This window comes from Triticum dicoccoides, chromosome 4A (genome assembly GCF_002162155.2).
Source record: "Triticum dicoccoides isolate Atlit2015 ecotype Zavitan chromosome 4A, WEW_v2.0, whole genome shotgun sequence".
Taxonomy (NCBI): domain Eukaryota; kingdom Viridiplantae; phylum Streptophyta; class Magnoliopsida; order Poales; family Poaceae; genus Triticum; species Triticum dicoccoides.
The window spans coordinates 590,945,583-590,965,671 of record NC_041386.1 but is presented as its reverse complement, the minus strand read 5'-3'; positions in this window follow the sequence as shown (position 1 = coordinate 590,965,671).

The window sequence follows — 20,089 nt, the reverse complement described above, 5'->3', positions numbered from 1 at the left end:
TTAATGCTTTGTTCCTGTTCTCTATTAAAAGGAGGCCTTAATATCCCTTAGTTTCCAATAGGACCCCGCTGCCACGGGAGGGTAGGACAAAAGATGTCATGCAAGTTCTTTTCCATAAGCATGTATGACTATTTACGGAATACATGCCTACATTATATTGATGAACTGGAGCTAGTTCTGTGTCACCCTATGTTATGACTGTTACATGATGAACCACATCCGGCATAATTATCCATCATTGATCCGGTGCCTACGAGTTTTCCATATACTAGTTTACGCTTATTTACTTTTCCGCTGCTACTGTTACAATCACTACAAAAATACCAAAAACATTACTTTTGCTGTCTTTACTTTGTTACCGTTATCGCCACTATCATATTACTTTGCTACTAAACACTTTGCTGCAGATACTAAGTTTCCAGGTGTGGTTGAATTGACAACTCAGCTGTTAATACTTGAGAATATTCTTTGGCTCCCCTTGTGTCGAATCAACAAATTTGGGTTGAATACTCTACCCTCAAAAACTGTTGCGATCCCCTATACTTGTGGGTTATCAAGACCTTTTTCTGGCGCCGTTGCCAGGGAACATAGCTCTGTTCTTTGAGTCACTTGGGATTTATATCTGCTGGACACTATGAAGAACTTGAAAGATGCTAAGACAAAAATTTATCCCTCAACTACGAGGGAAGGTAAGGAACTGCCATCTAGCTCTGCACTTGATTCACCTTCTGTTATGAGTAAGCTAGCGACACCTAAACCTACTACTGCTATGAATTCTGATATGTCGCATGTTATTGATGATGCCACTTCTGCTATGCATGATACTTATGATGAAACTACTTCTATGCTAGATACTACTGTGCCACTTGGTGAATTTCTAGATGAGCAAATTTCGAAGTCTAGAGAAAGAGAAATTAGTGAACCTGAACACGATGATGTTAGTGATGATGAGCAAATTCCTGAGGGTTATCTTTTTAATAATGAATCTTATGAAGCTATTCTTGCTTGTCCTGATAAACCTGAACGTAAGAGGTTACTAATTAAGTGGAGTAAGGAATCTTTTAGAGGTAGGATGAGACCCGACCCTGCTTTTGCTACTTCACCTATCTGTGTTCCTGATCAGGATTATTACGATATTACTGTTGATCCAGATATAATTACTTTGGTTGAATCTGATCCTTTTTATGGCTATGAATCTGAAACTGTTGTGGCACATCTTCGTAAGTTAGATGAAATAGCTGTCCTGTTTACTAATAATCTGAGATCGCGCCACTTTTATATACTCATAATATTTCCGTTCTCATTAAAGGGTGATGCTAAGAAATGGTTTAATTCTCTTGATCTTGCCTGTGTGCAAAGTCCCCAGGATATGATTCATTACTTCTCTGCTAAATATTTCCCTGCTCATAAGAAACAAGCTGCATTGAGGGAAATATACAATTTTTGTTGGGTTTCGTAGTAATTTCAAAAAATTTCCTACGCACACGCAAGATCATGTGATGTATAGCAACGAGAGGGGAGAGTGTTGTCTACGTACCCACACAGACCGACTGCGGAAGCGTTGAGACAACGTTGAGGAAGTAGTCATACGTCTTCATGATCCAACCGATCAAGCACCGAAACTACGGCACCTCTGAGTTCGAGCACACGTACTGCTCGATGACGATCCCCGGACTCCGATCCAGCAAAGTGTCGGGGAAGAGTTCCGTCAGCACGACGCCGTGGTGACGATCTTGATGTACTACAGCAGCAGGGCTACGCCTAAACTCCGCTATAGTATTATCGAGGAATATGGTGGCTGGGGGCACCGCACACGGCTAAGGAATAGATCACGTGGATCAACTTGTGTGTCTCTGGGGTGCCTCTGCCTCAGTATATAAAGGAGCCAAGGGGGAGGGGGCCGCCGGCCAGGAGGAGGGCGCATGTGGAGTCCTACTCCTCCCGGTAGTAGGACTCCCCCCCAATCCTAGTTGGACTAGGATTCCCCGAGGGGGAAAGAGAGAGAGGGGGGCCGGCCACCTCTCCTAGTCCTAATAGGACTAGGGGAGGGGGGAGGCGCGCGGCCACCTTAGGATGCCCCTTTCTCCTTTCCACTAAAGCCCATTAAGGCCCATATGGTTCCCGGGGGGTTCCGGTAACCTCCCGGTACTCCGGAAAAATCCCGATTTCACCCAGAACACTTCCGATGTCCAAATATAAGCTTCCAATATATCAATCTTTATGTCTCGACCATTTCGAGACTCCTCGTCATGTCCGTGATCACATCCGGGACTCCGAATAACCTTCGGTACATCAAAATGCATAAACTCATAATATAACTATCATCGTAACCTTAAGCGTGCGGACCCTACGGGTTCGAGAACAATGTAGACATGACCTAGACACATCTCCGGTCAATAACCAATAGCGGGACCTGCATGCCCATATTGGCTCCTACATATTCTACGAAGATCTTTATCGGTCAGACCGCATAACAACATACGTTGTTCCCTTTGTCATCGGTATGTTACTTGCCCGAGATTCGATCGTCGGTATTCCAATACCTAGTTCAATCTCGTTACCGGCAAGTCTCTTTACTCGTTCTTGTAATACATCATCCCGCAACTAACTCATTAAGTTGCAATGCTTGCAAGGCTTAAGTGATGTGCATTACCGAGAGGGCCCAGAGATACCTCTCCGACAATCTGAGTGACAAAACCTAATCTCGAAATATGCCAACCCAACATGTACCTTTGGAGACACCTGTAGTACTCCTTTATAATCACCCAGTTACGTTGTGACGTTTGGTAGTACCCAAAGTGTTCCTCCGGTAAACAGGAGTTGCATAATCTCATAGTTATAGGAACATGTATAAGTCATGAAGAAAGCAATAGCAACATACTAAACGATCGGGTGCTAAGCTAATGGAATGGGTCATGTCAATCAGATCATTCTCTTAATGATGTGATCCCGTTAATCAAATTACAACTCATTGTTCATGGTTAGGAAACATAACCATCTTTGATTAACGAGCTAGTCAAGTAGAGGCATACTAGTGACACTTTGTTTGTCTATGTATTCACACATGTATTATGTTTCCGGTTAATACAATTCTAGCATTAATAATAAACATTTATCATGATTATAAGGAAATAAATAATAACTTTATTATTGCCTCTAGGGCATATTTCCTTCAGTCTCCCACTTGCACTAGAGTCAATAATCTGGATTACACCGTAATGATTCTAACACTCATGGAGCCTTGGTGCTGATCATGTTTTGCTCATGGAAGAGGCTTAGTCAATGGGTCTGCAACATTCAGATCCGTATGTATCTTGCAAATATCTATGTCTCCCACCTGGACTAGATCCCGGATGGAATTGAAGCGTCTCTTGATGTGCTTGGTTCTCTTGTGAAATCTGGATTCCTTTGCCAAGGCAATTGCACCAGTATTATCACAAAAGATTTTCATTGGACCCGATGCACTAGGTATGACACCTAGATCGGATATGAACTCCTTCATCCAGACTCCTTCATTTGCTGCTTCTGAAGCAGCTATGTACTCCGCTTCACATGTAGATCCTGCTACAATGCTTTGTTTAGAACTGCACCAACTGACAGCTCCACCGTTTAATGTAAACACGTATCCGGTTTGCGATTTAGAATCGTCCGGATCAGTGTCAAAGCTTGCATCAACATAACCTTTTACGACGAGCTCTTTGTCACCTCCATATACGAGAAGCATATCCTCAGTCCTTTTCAGGTATTTCAGGATGTTCTTGACTGTTGTCCAGTGATCCACTCCTGGATTACTTTGGTACCTCCCTGCTAGACTTATAGCAAGGCACACATCAGGTCTGGTACACAACATTGCATACATGATAGATCCTATCGCTGATGCATAGGGAACATCTTTCATATTCTCTCTATCTTCTGAAGTGGTCGGGCATTGAGTCTTACTCAATTTCACACCTTGTAACACAGGCAAGAATCCTTTCTTTGCTTGATCCATTTTGAACTTCTTCAAAATTTTGTCAAGGTATGTTGTTTGTGAAAGTCCAATTAAGCGTCTTGATCTATCTCTATAGATCTTAATGCCTAATATGTAAGCAGCTTCACCGAGGTCTTTCATTGAAAAACTCTTATTCAAGTATCCCTTTATGCTATCCAGAAATTCTATATCATTTCCAATTAATAATATGTCATCCACATATAATATCAGAAATGCTACAGAGCTCCCACTCACTTTCTTGTAAATACAGGCTTCTCCAAAAGTCTGTATAAAACCAAATGCTTTGATCACACTATCAAAACGTTTATTCCAACTCCGAGAGGCTTGCACCAGTCCATAAATGGATCGCTGGAGCTTGCACACTTTGTTAGCTCCCTTTGGATCGACAAAACCTTCTGGTTGCATCATATATAACTCTTCTTCCAGAAATCCATTCAGGAATGCAGTTTTGACATCCATCTGCCAAATTTCATAATCATAAAATGCGGTAATTGCTAACATGATTCGGACAGACTTAAGCATCGCTACGAGTGAGAAGGTCTCATCGTAGTCAATCCCTTGAACTTGTCGAAAACCTTTCGCGACAAGTCGAGCTTTGTAGACAGTAACATTACCGTCAACGTCAGTCTTCTTCTTGAAGATCCATTTATTCTCAATTGCTTGCCGATCATCAGGCAAGTCAACCAAAGTCCATACTTTGTTCTCATACATGGATCCCATCTCAGATTTCATGGCTTCAAGCCACTTTGCGGAATCTGAGCTCACCATTGCTTCTTCATAGTTCGCAGGTTCATCATGATCTAGCATCATGACTTCCATAACGGGATTACCGTACCACTCTGGCGCGGATCTTATTCTGGTTGATCTACGAGGTTCAGTAGTATCTTGTTCTGAAGTTTCATGATCATTATCATTGACTTCCTCACTAACTGGTGTAGGTGTCACAGAAACGGTTTTCTATGATGTACTATTTTCCAATAAGGGAGCAGGTACAGTTACCTCGTCAAGTTCTACTTTCCTCCCACTCACTTCTTTCGAGAGAAACTCCTTCTCCAGAAAGTTTCCGAATTTAGCAACAAAAGTCTTGCCTTCGAATCTGTGATAGAAGGTGTATCCAATAGTTTCCTTTGGATATCCTATGAAGACACATTTCTCCGATTTGGGTTCGAGCTTATCAGGTTGAAGCTTTTTCACATAAGCATCGCAGCCCCAAACTTTCAGAAACGACAACTTTGGTTTCTTGCCAAACCACAGTTCATAAGGCGTCGTCTCAATGGATTTTTATGGTGCCCTATTTAACGTGAATGCGGCTGTCTCTAGAGTGTATCCCCAAAACGATAGCGGTAAATCAGTAAGAGACATCATAGATCGCACCATATCCAGTAAAGTACGATTACGACGTTCGGACACACCATTACGCTGAGGTGTTCCGGGTGGCGTGAGTTGCGAAACTATTCCACAATTTTTCAAATGTACACCAAACTCGTAACTAAAATACTCTCCTCCACAATCAGATCGTAGAAACTTTATTTTCTTGTTACGATGATTTTCAACTTGACTCTGAAATTCTTTGAACTTTTCAAATGTTTCAGACTTATGTTTCATTAAGTAGATATACCCATATCTGCTTAAATCATCTGTGAAGGTGAGAAAATAACGATATCCGCCACGAGCCTCAATATTCATCGGACCACATACATCTGTATGTATGATTTCCAACAAATCCGTTGCTCTCTCCATAGTACCGGAGAACGGTGTTTTGGTCATCTTTCCCATGAGGCACGGTTCACAAGTACCAAGTGATTCATAATCAAGTGGTTCCAAAAGTCCATCAGAATGGAGTTTCTTCATGCGCTTTACACCGATATGACCTAAACGGCAGTGCCACAAATAAGTTGCACTATCATTATCAACTCTGCATCTTTTGGCTTCAACATTATGAATATGTGTGTTACTACTATCGAGATCCAACAAGAATAGACCACTCTTCAAGGGTGCATGACCATAAAAGATATTACTCATATAAATAGAACAACCATTATTCTCTGATTTAAATGAATATCCGTCTCACATCAAACAAGATCCGGATATAATGTTCATGCTTAACGCTAGCACCAAATAACAATTATTTAGGTCTAATACTAATCCCAAAGGTAGATGTAGAGGTAGCGTGCCGACTGCGATCACATCGACTTTGAACCGTTTTCCACGTGCATCGTCACCTCGTCCTTAACCAATCTTCGCTTGATCCGCAGTCCCTGTTTCGAGTTGCAAATATTAGCAACAGAACCAGTATCAAATACCGAGGTGCTACTGCGAACATTAGTAAGGTACACATCAATAACATGTATATCACATATACCTTTGTTCACCTTGCCATCCTTCTTATCCGCCAAATACTTGGGGCAGTTCCTCTTCCAGTGATCAGTCTGCTTGCAATAGAAGCACTCAGTTTCAGGCTTAGGTCCAGGTTTGGGTTTCTTCTCTTGAGTAGCAACTTGCTTGCCGTCCTTTTTGAAGTTCCCCTTCTTCTTCCCTTTGCCCTTTTTCTTGAAACTAGTGGTCTTGTTGACCATCAACACTTGATGCTCCTTATTGATTTCTACCTCCGCAACTTTGAGCATCGCGAAGAGCTCGGGAATAGTCTTGTTCATCCCTTGCATATTATAGTTCATCACGAAGCTCTTGTAGCTTGGTGGCAGTGATTGAAGAATTCTGTCAATGATGCAATCATCTGGAAGATTAACTCCCAATTGAATCAAGTGATTATTATACCCAGACATTTTCAGTATATGCTCACTGACAGAACTGTTCTCCTCCATCTTGCAGCTATAGAACTTATTGGAGACTTCATATCTCTCAATCCGGGCATTTGCTTGAAATATTAACTTCAACTCCTGGAACATCTCATATGCTCCATGACATTCAAAACATCGTCGAAGTCCCGATTCTAAGCCGTAAAGCATGGCACACTGAACTATCAAGTAGTCATCAGCTTTGCTCTGCCAGACGTTCATAACATCCGGCGTTGCTCCTGCAGCAGGCCTGGCACCCAGCGGTGCTTCCAGGACATAATTCTTCTGTGTAGCAATGAGGATAATCCTCAAGTTACGGACCCAGTCCGTGTAATTGCTACCATCATATTTCAACTTTGCTTTCTCAAGGAACGCATTAAAATTCAACGGAACAACAGCATGATCCATCTATCTACAATCAACATAAACAAGCAAGATACTAAGCAGGTACTAAGTTTCATGATAAATTTAAGTTCAGTTAATCAAATTAATTAAAGATCTCCCACTTAGATAGACATCCCTCTAATCCTCTAAGTGATCACGTGATCCAAATCAACTAAACCATAACCGATCATCACGTGAGATGGAGTAGTTTTCAATGGTGAACATCGTTATGTTGATCATATCTACTATATGATTCACGCTCGACCTTTCGGTCTCCGTGTTCCGAGGCCATATCTGTATATGGTTGGCTCGTCAAGTATAACCTGAGTATTCCGCGTGTGCAACTATTTTGCACCCGTTGTATTTGAACGTAGAACCTATCACACCCGATCATCACGTGGTGTCTCAGCACGAAGAACTTTCGCAACGGTGTCGGTGTACTAGAGTAGGGGTACCCTAGTATCCCGAACTTGTGCACGGGCAGTCGCAGCATCCCGCGGCAAGGCTTGCCGGGTGACCGCCAAGGTCCTCCATGGTTCCTTTGGAGCCATTCAAGAACAAAGTGTTCAAGCCAAGAAGACAAGACCCCGGCAAGAGGAGCTTGCCGAGAAGGATAGCAAAAGCATCCCAAGACCCCGGCAAGAGGAGCTTGCCGGGAAGGCCACCCAAGGCATTTCAAGGAACTTACCGCGGCGCACCACGCGCCCCGGCAAGGCCCGGTGAGCGACAAGCTCCCGGACGCGACAAGTCAACAACCGCGGCAAGGCACTTTCCGCGGCAGGGCACCACTGTGCCCGCGCTCCAGCACATCCACCAACGTGTCACTCTGGGACCCTTCCAGGCATACGTGGCTGGAGGCTGTGCAGCTTGCGGTGCGCGGTGGCAAGCGGTGCTGACAAAACCGCCATCGTGGCAAACGGTGGCGTCCCTGGCGGTCCCTTTTTGCATTGTTTAGGCGACGCAGACGGGCATTTAAAGCCCTTGTCCCCTGCCGTCAGGGTTAGGTACGATATATTGTAGCAGGTAGCTGTGCCTACCACAGCACCTTTCCATTTTTGCCCTTTACCTCCGTTGCCACCTGTCGGTAACCCCTTAAGCATATAAAAGGAGGCCCATGTGCAACGTAGAGGGGGGTTCGAACATTCACGCTCGGTCTCGCTAGCTGCTGGTGTGTACTGTAGCACTCCGCGCTCCCGAGCTAGAAATCAATACAAACCACAAAGCAGGAGTAGGGTTTTACGCATCCGTGCGGCCCGAACCTGGGTAAATCGCTCGCGTGCTTCGCCTCGATTTGCTCTTTGCACGATCTCCGTCCCCACCGAACCGAAAGGGACCCGGTCCGCCGGTCCCATAGGTGCCCGTGGATCAGCACCCCGGCATCTTTGGCGCGCCAGGTAGGGGCGTCGACGTTGTGTGAACCAGATCCGGCGTTCTCGTGAGCTAGATCTTCATCATCTTCATTCAACATGCCGCCAAAGAAGAAGGTTTCGGAGGCAGCTGCTCCGTCCACGCCGAGCCAACCACCGCCGGAGCAAACGGTTGGTGGGGCAGACGCCGGCGGAAGAACGGGCGTCGACGAGGGAGCTTGCGGTGCTGCCAGGTCCAAGGACAGGGCTACGCTGCCCGTCGGCGGCGTGGTCGGTTCCCACAATGACCGGGCGCACTCCAAGACCTCGGCGTCCGTACATGCACCGCGCCCGTCTCAGGAGGCGCGGGACCGGCAGCGTCATGGTACTCACAGTACCATGCGTTTGCTAGACCAAGATCGAGCTGGTGGATCTCGGAGCGCTCGGGACCACCATGCACACCAGCATGCTGGCACGAGCGAGGCACGGTCGCATGGTCAGGATATTGCTCCTTCTATCGTAGTTAGAAGTCCGAGCATATCCCGCTCCTCGCACCGTTCGCCACCACCACCCGCCACTGCAGCAGAAGCTTTGGCGCGAGCTCAGCTGCTCCTAGACTACCCTCCAACGGCGGACAAGATCGACGATTGGAGGGCCACCATCCAGAGTCTCATCAGCTTCGCCAACGGCGACACTCCACGGCAGCCGAGCACGTCACAGCCGCGGCAAGCTAGCCAGGAATGGGCCGGAGATGACAAGACTGGTGGGGGTGCAACTACTATGCACTCTCCGCCCCGAAGGCCAAGATCGCCGACTCGCCGGATCCACCTCGACAACGACTCCACCGCGTCGTCAGACCCGCGAGCTCGTTGCGATCAGCGCCAAGTTCTTCAAGAAAGACAACAAGAAGACGCTCGTACTCGCATCGAGCGCTGAAGGGAAGCGCGACGTCAGTCAGACCAGCGCCCTGGGCCCTTTGTTGACATGCATGCGCCAGGGGAACCAGGCGACTTGCCGTACGCGGTAGGTTGCCCTGCGTTCACTCGTGAGCTACGGCAAGTCTAGTGGCCCAGCACGAAGAATTTCAAACCAGATGTACCAGAGAAGTACGACGGCAAGACGCATCCATCGGAGTTCCTCAGCATCTAGACCATCGCGGTGCAGGCTGCCGGGGGGCGGGACGACAAGATCCTTGCCAACTACTTCCCGTTGGTGCTCAAGCCCAACGTCAGGTCCTGGCTCATGCACTTGCCGGACAACTCCATATCTTCCTGGGCTGACCTATGCCACCAGTTTGTCGGTGCCTTTACAGGTGGCCACAAACCTCATGGCCAAGAGAGCGACCTTCATCTGCTCGCCCAGAAGGAAGGGGAACCCCTGCGCAAGTACATTCAGAGGTTCAGTCGTGTACAGTATAACATCCCAAACGTCCACCCCGCCGCGGTCATCAGCGCGTTCCATTAGAACGTGCGTAACCGCAGGATGCGGGAGGAGATGGCGATGTGCAGGATCAGAGACGTCAGTGAGCTGTATGCCCTGGCCGACAAGTGTGCACGCGCTGAGGAAGGAAGGAAACTTCCATGAGAGAAGACCGGAGCAGAAGGATCAGACAGTGAGGATGCTGCCCCGACAAAGAGAAACCGGCGGCGGAACAGGAAGAAGAAAGGCAAAGAGGAGCTAGTCGTTGAGCAGTCCGGCAACGAAGGTGGCGCCAAGAAAGCCAAAGTTGGTAGCTCCGGCAAGGAGGTTTCCGCGTGCACCAACTGCGAGGCTGTGGCGGCCGCCGACAAGCAGGACGACACCGACAAGCAGTACTGCAAGATTCACCGCACCAAGGGCCATGACCTCCAGAGTTGCAAGAAGGTCGAGCAGCTTGTCCAGCAGCAAAAGGCTGAGTACGAGCGGCGCGACAAGGAGAGGGCCCAAGGAGGTGCTGGAGAATCCGGCAAGAAGCGTGCCGGCCGGGGAGGGCGCCGCGGCAAGGCCAAGCAGCGGCAAGGAGACAGACCTTCCCGCGGCCACGACAATGATGAAGACGATGACGACGACGAAGACATGGATGATGTTGAGACCAGTGAGCAGGAGTTTCAGAAAGCCACAGAGGTCTTGTGCGTTGACGGCGGTGCTTCTCTGCAGACCTCACACCGCCAACTCAAGCAGTGGGTGCGAGAAGTCAATGCAGCAGAGCCACCTGCCGAGTCGCGCAAGCTTCTGAAATGGTCCAGCACGCCTATCATCTTTGACATTGAGGACCACCCTGATCGCACAACTGCGGTCGGGTGCTTGCCGATGTTGGTTTCACCAACTATCCGCAACCTCAAGGTCACTAAGATGTTAGTTGACGGCGGGGCCGGCTTGAACCTGATCTCCTCCGCTGTACTCCAGAAACTCCAGATCCCTGACAGCGAGCTCGAAGAAACCGGCACATTCCAAGGAATCAACCCGGGGAGGAGCAAGCCAAAGGGGAAAGTCACACTGCCAGTAACATTTGGCAGCGAGCTCAACTTCAGGACTGAGAGGGTCACATTTGACGTTGCCGATATTCCATTGCCATACAATGGGATACTTGGCCGTCCAGCACTCGCCAAGTTCATGGCAGCCTCTCATTACGCATATAACATGCTCAAGATGCCAGGCCCGATAAGCGTCATCTCTGTCCCTGGCGACAAGAAGGAGGCTCTTATCTGTGCCGACAAGATTTACCGAGAAGCAGCAGCCGCAGCAGAACGTGAGTCACTTGCCGCTGAAGCTCCCGGGGGGAAGAAGACCAAGTCCGGCAAGAGTTCTGATGCCCACTCCGGCAAGCGCACCTCTTCGGAGTGCTGCACTACCGTCGACGACGCACCATCGAGCTCCACCGGCAAGTGTAAGAAGACGATGGCAGCTCCGCCAGAGACGAAAAAGGTGTCCGCCAAGGAGGACGGCACTGGTGATACCTTCACCATCAGTGCCACTCTTGACCCTAAATAGGAAAGCGCGCTCGTTGCTTTCCTGCGGGCGAATGTCGACGTGTTTGCGTGGCAGCCGTCTGACATCCCCGGTGTTCCCAGGAAAGTGATTGAGCACCACCTTGCCATTTGTCCTCTTGCGCGGCCCGTCAAGCAGAAGGTTAGGAAACAAGAAGTGGAGCGCCAAGAGTTCATTGCAGAAGAGATCAAGAAGTTGGAAGCAACAGGCCTTGTCAGAGGAGTGCTCCATCCAACGTGGTTGGCCAATCCTGTAGTCGTGCGCAAGGCAAACGGAAAATGAGACTTTGTATCGATTTTACCGATGTCAACAAAGCTTGTCCCAAAGACCCATTTCCTTTGCCGCGCATTGACCAGATTGTTGACTCCACAGCCGGATGTGATTTGCTTTCATTTCTTGACGCATACTCAGGATACCATCAGATCTTCATGGCAGAAGAGGATGAAGAGAAGACCGCATTTATTACTCCATGTGGCACGTACTGTTTCATACGGATGACTTTCGGATTAAAAAATGCTGGTTCAACATTTGCAAGAGTAGTCCATGTCGCCCTTGAGCAGCAAATACATAGAAATGTGGAAGCCTACATGGATGATATAGTGGTCAAGAGCAAGGACAGGGCAACTCTGATCCAAGATTTAGACGAGACCTTTGCAAATCTACGCAAGATCAGCCTCAAGCTCAACCCAGAGAAGTGTGTGTTTGGAGTTCCCTCCGACAAGCTTCTCGGGTTCTTCGTGTCTCAGTGGGGAATTGAAGCCAATCCCGACAAGATCAAGGCCATTGAGCAGATTGAAGCACCCAAGCGCGTCAAGGATGTACAAAGACTTGCCGGTTGCGTGGCTGCTCTCAGCAGGTTCATCTCTCGGTCTGCTGAGCGCGCCCTGCCGTTTTTCAAATTATTGAAAAAGGCAGGTCCAATGAAATGGACTCCGGAAGCGGAGGCTGCGCTGCAAGACTTGAAGAGATACCTGTCCTCCCCTCCAATACTTGTCGCGCCTAAGCCACAAGAGAAGTTGCTGCTGTATATAGCGGCAACCAATCAAGTGGTTAGTGCTGCGTTAGTAGCAGAGAGGGAGGCAGATGACGAGCCCGCAACCACGGCAAGCACATCCAGCGACAAGCAGGGGGCTTCCCCGACAAGCTCTGGTCCCGATAAAGATGGATCTGCGCAGAAGCAAGAGGAGATACAGAAGAAAATGGTGCAGCGCCCAGTTTACTTTGTCAGTTCCCTTCTGCAGGGGGCTAGGTCAAGGTACTCTGGCGTGCAGAAATTGCTTTTCGGCCTCCTCATGGCCTCGAGAAAGCTGCGCCATTACTTCCAAGCACATGAGATTACAGTTGTCACTCGCTTTCCGCTGAAGAGGATATTGCAGAATCCAGAAGCGACAGGTAGGATTGTTGAGTGGGCACTGGAACTGTCAAGCTTTGGCCTCAAGTTTGAAAGTACTTCAACTATCCAGAGCAGAGCATTGGCATAATTTATAGCAGAATGGATGCCAACACCAGACGAAGAGATTCCAGAAACGAGCATCCCCGACAAGGAAGTAAGAAAAGAGTGGCTGATGTACTTTGATGGTGCCTTTTCGCTGCAGGGCGCCCGCGCTGGTGTGCTGCTTGTCGCACCCACCGGAGAGCACCTCAAGTACGTAGTCCAGATGCACTTTCCCAAGGAGCAAGCGACAAACAATACTGCAGAGTATGAAGGATTGCTTGCCGGTCTCAGGATCGCAGCAGAACTTGGGATCAACAAGCTCATTGTCAGGGGTGACTCGCAGCTTGTTGTCCGCCAAGTAAACAGGAATTATCAGAGTCCTTTGATGGAAGCTTACGTTGACGAAGTGAGAAAGCTAAAAGAGCACTTTGACGGCCTACAAATGGAACATGTTCCAAGAGCTCAGAACGCCATTGCCGATGGTCTGTCAAAGTGCGCCGCACTTAAGTTACCTGTGGAACCAGGGATCTTTGTGCTCAAGCTGACTCAGCCGTCCGTAACGCCATCAACTGGACAGAGCAAGAAGAGGAAGTTGATTTCTGGTGACTATTTTCCGGCAGAGCTTCCCGAAGCCGCCGCCAAGAATCCCAAAATCAACGCCAAAAGCGCTGAGGAGCAGTCTGCTCCGGCAAGCCCTAGGGTTTGTTTCGTTGAAGCAGAAGCTCCCGACAAGTTTTGCTCTGTCAAGCTTGCCAGGGAACGTCACACTCCGGCAGACCCGCAGGTTCTTGCCCTAGAAGCGGATGTTCCCGCAGCAGCAGATTTGCCTTTAGTCCTTGTTGTCGAGCTGCAAGCTCCAGCATGGGCGCAGCAGATTGTCCGTTTCCTTCAGACAGGAGAACTTCCTGAAGAGCAAGAAGAAGCGGAAAGAGTAGACCGGCAGTCAAGTATGTACCAGTTTGTCGACAAGACACTGTACAGAAAAAGACTCAACGGTGTGAAACTGAAGTGTATTCACCGGGAAGACGGACAAAAGCTGTTGGCAGAGATACATGAAGGCATATGTGGTCACCACATTGGCGCAAGAGCACTTGTTGGAAAAGCATTCTGGCAAGGTTTCTTTTGGCCAACAGCCCTCCAGGATGGAACTGCACAAGTAACCAAGTGTGAAGCGTGCCAATTCCATTCCAAGCAGATACACCAACTAGCTCAAGCTCTCCAGACGATCCCTTTATCCTGGCCATTTTTGGTCTGGGGGCTCGACATCCTCGGCCCCTTTCCCCGAGCTGTCGGGGGCTTTGAGTACTTGTATGTTGCAGTCGACAAGTTCACAAAGTGGCCGGAAGTGGAACCGGTGAGGAAGGTGACCGCATAGTCAGCAGTCAAGTTCTTCAGGTCGATTGTTTGCCGCTTCAGGATCCCTAACAGGATAATCACCGACAACGGTACACAATTCACGAGCCGCACCTTCATGCAGTACGTCCAAGATCTTGGCGCCAAGGTCTGCTTCGCTTCTGTTGCTCACCCGAGAAGCAACGGTCAAGCGGAGAGGGCAAATGCTGAAGTGCTGCGCGGGCTCAAGACCAGAACTTTCGACAGGCTGCACAAGTGTGGAAGAAACTGGATCGAGGAGCTGCCGGTGGTTCTTTGGTCGATCAGGACGACGCCAAATCGAGCCACTGGCCAGACACCTTTCGCTCTAGTCTATGGAGCGGAGGCAGTTCTCCCCAAGGAACTCGTATACTGGTCACCTCGAGTGCTCGCTTATGATGAGCTCGAGCAAGAGCAGCTGCGACAAGATGACGCGCTGCTCCTTGGGGAAGACCGTCTTCAGGCTGCTGTGCGAGCTGCTCGCTACCAGCAAGCTTTGCGCCGCTACCATAGCCGCAAAGTTAACGACAGAAGTCTCGAGGAAGGCGACCTTGTTCTTCGGCGTGTTCAGTCCGCCAAGAATTCCAACAAGTTGACGCCGAAGTGGGAAGGCCCTTACCGGGTGAAACGAGTCACTAGGCCTGGTGCAGTCCGCCTTGAGACCGAAGATGGCATTCCGGTGAGCAACTCCTGGAACATAGAGCATCTTCGTAAGTTTTACCCGTAAGGCGCGGTTGCCGGAATCTATTCCGGCAACCACCTTCTGTACAAGTCTTGCCGCTGTTGCATGTAATCCTTTGTACAGAGCCGGGCGCAGACCCCGTGCGTAAATAAAGCTCATGTGCTCCGCACGTTCTGTCGATCTCATGCTTTCCATTTTTTGGCATATATGATCTGACACTTTGTGCAGCACCTACTCCACGGTAAGCAATAACGAGCCGTAAAGCTCCATATCTGCATTGTCTCTTCTATCTTTTGAAAGGAAGGTTCCCCTCGCCCACAAGTTTGCCAGGGGGAAGGGAGAAGACGATGGTATGGACCAGGCGTCGTTCAAGGAAGTTTCGCCTTGCCGGGAAGCAAACAATAGAAAAGCTAAGTTGCCAAAGTTTGAGCAATCAAATTTTTTAAATTTTAAGTTATTTCCCTTGAACGACCGCACTTTGTATGGAAAACCTGTGCGCGGAGGAACCTACTCGTAGCTAGTTGCGCCCTTACTTTGTTTTGAGTCCGCTTAACAACTTAAGTGAGCTGCTAGCGCCCTTACTTTGTTTCGAGTCCGCTCAACAAATTAAGTGAGCTGCTAGCGCCCTTACGTTGTTTCGAGTCCGCTCGACAACTTAAGTGAGCTGCAACTAGTTGCGACAAGGTTTCTTGCCGGTAGCGGCACCGCCAGTAGGCTGCTGACATTCCGCACTCAGCGCTCGCGGCTCTGGTGCCTGCACCGGCAAGTTCCCTAAAAGCGTAGGGTGAAAAGACATACAAAGGGAGGAGTCAAGTAAAGGGAGTAACGTTGCGACCATTGCCCAGAATAGAGTTATATTACAAATAGCTTGTCGCAACTCTAACAGATTGTTTTCATGACAAGATAAACAGCGACAAGGAAAGAAGAAATGGGCGGCCTAATATACGCGATCGCCTTTGACCCTCTTGATCCCGCTCACCTTGTCCACAATGGGTGCGACAAGGGCCTTGAGCTCCTCAAGATCAGCCTCCAGCGGCAAGGTCCTGAGGATGTTGGTGAGGCGGAGGCCCGGATTGCGGAAGGCCACCTTCATCTACACTTTCTGGAGGGCTCCTGCGCAGATCTTGCGCGATTGGTCAGCCAATTGCTTGGGGATCCTCTCCCGGAGTCGCTGGAGGGCCGTCGCCACGCCCTTGAAGAACAGGACGAGCTTGGCGCTTGGTTGGAGGTTGTCGTCGGAGGGATACCCAAGATCATCCATCCCCAGCTGCGCCAGCTCCTTGTCGATATCTGTGGCGGCGTTCACCAGACTCTCCGTCCAGTGCGTCACAGTCTCCCTGAAGGCGTTCTGGGCGGCGGCAGCGCTCTCCAACAGCGCCTTGTCGGCCTTGATTTCCTCCATCAAGGCCGCCTCCCGCTTCTTGGCGCTGTCCAGAGTCTTGGTCAAAGTGGTTAGCTTCAACTCAAGATCCACGTTGGAGACCTTGGCGGCGCTGAGCTCTCTGCCCTTCTCGGCGAGACCGGCTTCTAGCTGCGCCACCTTCGTCTTCAACTCCTCCTTGGTGGCCTCGGCGGCGGCGGCGGCGTCCTCCGTTTGCTTGAGGGCTCCGCCAATTTTCTCCTCGCGCGAGGCAAGCTCCTCCTCGTGGGCGTCAAGATTGACTTTCCGCTGCGCCAGCTCGCCCTCCTCTGCGGCTAGATTCACAGCGGCAAGTCGCTGCCGCTCTTCGGCTTCGGCCTTCTCGAGGAGGAAGGCTTTCCGCGCTTCAGTGAGCTGCTCCCACTCCTCCGCCAGGGATCGGAGGGCTTCCCGGTGGAAACCCCCGAGCTCTTCTGCGCGCTTTTCGATGTCAGCCCCCACCTTCGTGACAAGCGCCTCGCGGGACTCCAGCTTGGCTTGTCGCGCGCGGTAGAGCGACATCAACCTGCGCAGCAGCCGCTCTTCTTCGGGCTCGTTGCTGCTGCTGCTTGGCGCGTCGACCAGTGTCAAACCCGCGGAGGCAAGCACTTCTCCGTCGAAGATCTCCCCCTCAACCGGCGCTCTGGAGCTTGATGCCCAGGGAAGATTGATGAAGACGTCGTCGCCGGCCTTCAAATAGACGCCCGGCTGGGGCTCCTTGGAGCTTGGCGCTGCGGCTTCGGCGGACGGGTCGGCGGTCGCGTAGCGCCCGGCGCTCCTGCGGCCTCTGGGCCATCAGTACGATCACCAGACCCCTCGCTAGTTGCTGCGGTGTCAGCCTTGGCGGCCTCTGCGTCGGCGGCATCTCCAGCACCGGCTGGTTCGTCGGCGGCGACCTCTGTCTCCGTCTGCTCCGCGGCGGATGGATCTGACGGCCGAAAAAGGGGGAAGAGTCAAGCAAAATCCAGCAAAAACTCAAGAAGATCAAAAGAAGAAGAACCCAAGGGGAGTTTTGAAGCAAGTGGAGTACCTGCACCAGGTTCTGCAGTTGTGGTCTCCGCCGTCGGGGGGCCGCTGGTGCTATCCCTCACCGGAGAACCCTCCCTTGCCGGAGACTTCTCCCTTGCCGGAGACTTTTCCCTTACCGGGAAGCCATCCCTTGCCGGAGAGTTCTCCCTTGTCGGGGGATTCTCCCTTGGCTCCTGGTGGGGCTGCTCGGCTCCTACACAAGTCAGCAAGCAGATATCAGCAAAGACAAGTACCCATGCGCGCCTCACAGCGGAAAGTAAATCGGACACTTACGCTGGGGGCTGCTCTGGAGGAAAGTCGCCGGGTCCGGCAAGGTCGTCTCGGGCGCGCCACCTGCTGTCGCAGTGGGCTCGTCCTCGATGATGATCACCGGGGCCTTAGCTCTCTTTGCCGCTCTCTGGGCTAGAGTCCTAAAAAGGAACAAGTTCAGAAGAAAAGCAAGTGAGAAACAAGATCAATAGCAAGAATCGAAGAACTACAAGTACAGCAAGATAAGCTTACTCTTCTTCTTCTTCCTCGTCAGAGCTGAAGCAGAGAAGTCGAAGTCCGGCGCGCGCCCGGCGCGAGGAGGCGGAGGAGAAGCCTCCCTTGGCCGCTTGGCGGGAGCAGTGGCGGTGGTCTGAGAAGACCCCGCCCCGGCTGTCGGCGCGGCGTGAGTAGCAGTAGGGACTGAAGCGGTGGTCCGGCTAGACTCCGCTCCAGTTGCTGTCGCAGCACGAGGCGGTCCCGCGGCAACGGTGTTTGCCGCGGTGGAGCGTGTCACGCGGCGCAGCGACTGTTGGCCCGCTTGCTGCTCCGCTATGTCGCCGACCTTGCGGAGACGCCTTCTTGGTGGGGACGGAGGCTTTGCCTGCGGCAAGCTGCTCGAAGATGAGGAGGAAGAGGAGTTGATTTCCAACGAGCCGCTCGTGTCCTTGGCGGGCTTGCTCGGCTCAGCGCCACGCCCGGCAAGCTCCTTCTTGCCGGCAGGCTCCCCTCGCTCGGCACGGCTTGCCGCCTCCGCTGCATCTGCTTCAGGTGCAGGATCAGGTGCAGTAAGCCAACAGTAAGCCCGGCAAGCCTCAGGTGCAGGATCCTGGTGACAGCAATCTTCAGCTTGTCGTCCTCCGGGGCCACGTCACTCCAATCGCTGCCGCGGGCTACTGGGGTTCGGCGCCGGGTGGTGAATGGTTGCGGGCTCTCCTCATCAATCCAGCACCAATCAGCTCTCCACTCCTCCCACTTGCCGCGGAATTCTCCCTCCAGATACGTTTCCTTCTTGCCGGACCTTGAGATCTAGGCGATCCCGCCGGACAGAGGCTCTCCTCTCTCTACTCGGGGGATGAAGAAGTGGTGGAAGAGGGCTACATTGGGAAGGACTCCGACAAAGTTTTCGCAGAGATGTGCGAAAACTGCCATGGTCAGGACGGCATTGGGGGTGAAGTCAAGAAGGCGGAATCCGTAGGTATTCATGATGTCGCAGAAGAAATCAGAGAAAGGCGGGCAGAGCCCGCAGTAGAAGAACAGAGCAAAAAAGGGGTATCCATTCGGAGCCTTCTTCCAAGCGGCGGCGGGGAGTACCTTTGTGCGCGGATGCGCGCGCGTCTCCGCCGACCAGAAAAGGTAATAGTCCTCCCTCAGGTCTTTCGCGCTAAGCTTGGGGGGGAAGACGGCCCGCTCCTTCCGCAGCGCCGCGAGCCGCTGCGCCTCGGTCGACCTCACGGCCTTCCCCTTGTCGGCTTTCGGAGCCATTGCAGAGGTGGTGGAGGAGGTCGACGACGTTGGTGGCGCTGGTGGCGATGGGGGGCGGAGCGCTGCTCTCTCTCTCTCAGCTCAGGGAAGGCGAGGGAGTGGTGGAGGTTTCTGAGATTGGAAGCAGTAACGGGTGAATGGGCGAACTGCCCCTGTTTCCCCTGCTTATAAAGGGGGAGGGGGCGGACGTTCCACATTTCTGAATAAAGAAACCCTCACGATCTCTCCCACGACGCCGCGTTCGACGCGTGCCGTTCGGGGACGGCACGGCGGATACGGAGTAAGATACGGCGTAACCTAGGCCGCGCGTGCCCGTGCCCTATTTTGGGCCTGGCCCAACAGCGCTCGGCACCGTGTATGGCCCAGGCCCGGGGGCTCCTGTCGGTGTACTAGAGTAGGGGTACCCTAGTATCCCGAACTTGTGCACGGGCAGTCGCAGCGTCCCGCGGCAAGGCTTGCCGGGTGACCGCCAAGGTCCTCCGTGGTTCCTTTGGAGCCATTCAAGAACAAAGTGTTCAATCCAAGAAGACAAGACCCCGGCAAGAGGACCTTGCCGGGAAGGCTAGCAAAAGCATCCCAAGACCCCGGCAAGAGGAGCTTGCCGGGAAGGCCACCCAAGGCATTTCAAGGAACTTACCGCGGCGCACCACGCGCCCCGGCAAGGCCTGGTGAGCGACAAGCTCCCAGACACGACAAGTCAACAACCGCGGAAAGGCACTTGCCGCGGCAGGGCACCACTGTGCCCGCGCTCTAGCACATCCACCAACGTGTCGCTCTGGGACCTTTCCAGGCGTACGTGGCGGGAGGCTGTGCAGCTTGCGGTGCGTGGTGGCAAGCGGCGCTGACAAAACCGCCATCGTGGCGAACGGTGGCGTCCCTGGCGGTCCCTTTTCGCACTGTTTAGGCAACGCAGACGGGCATTTAAAGCCCTTGTCCCCTGCCGTCAGGGTTAGGTACGA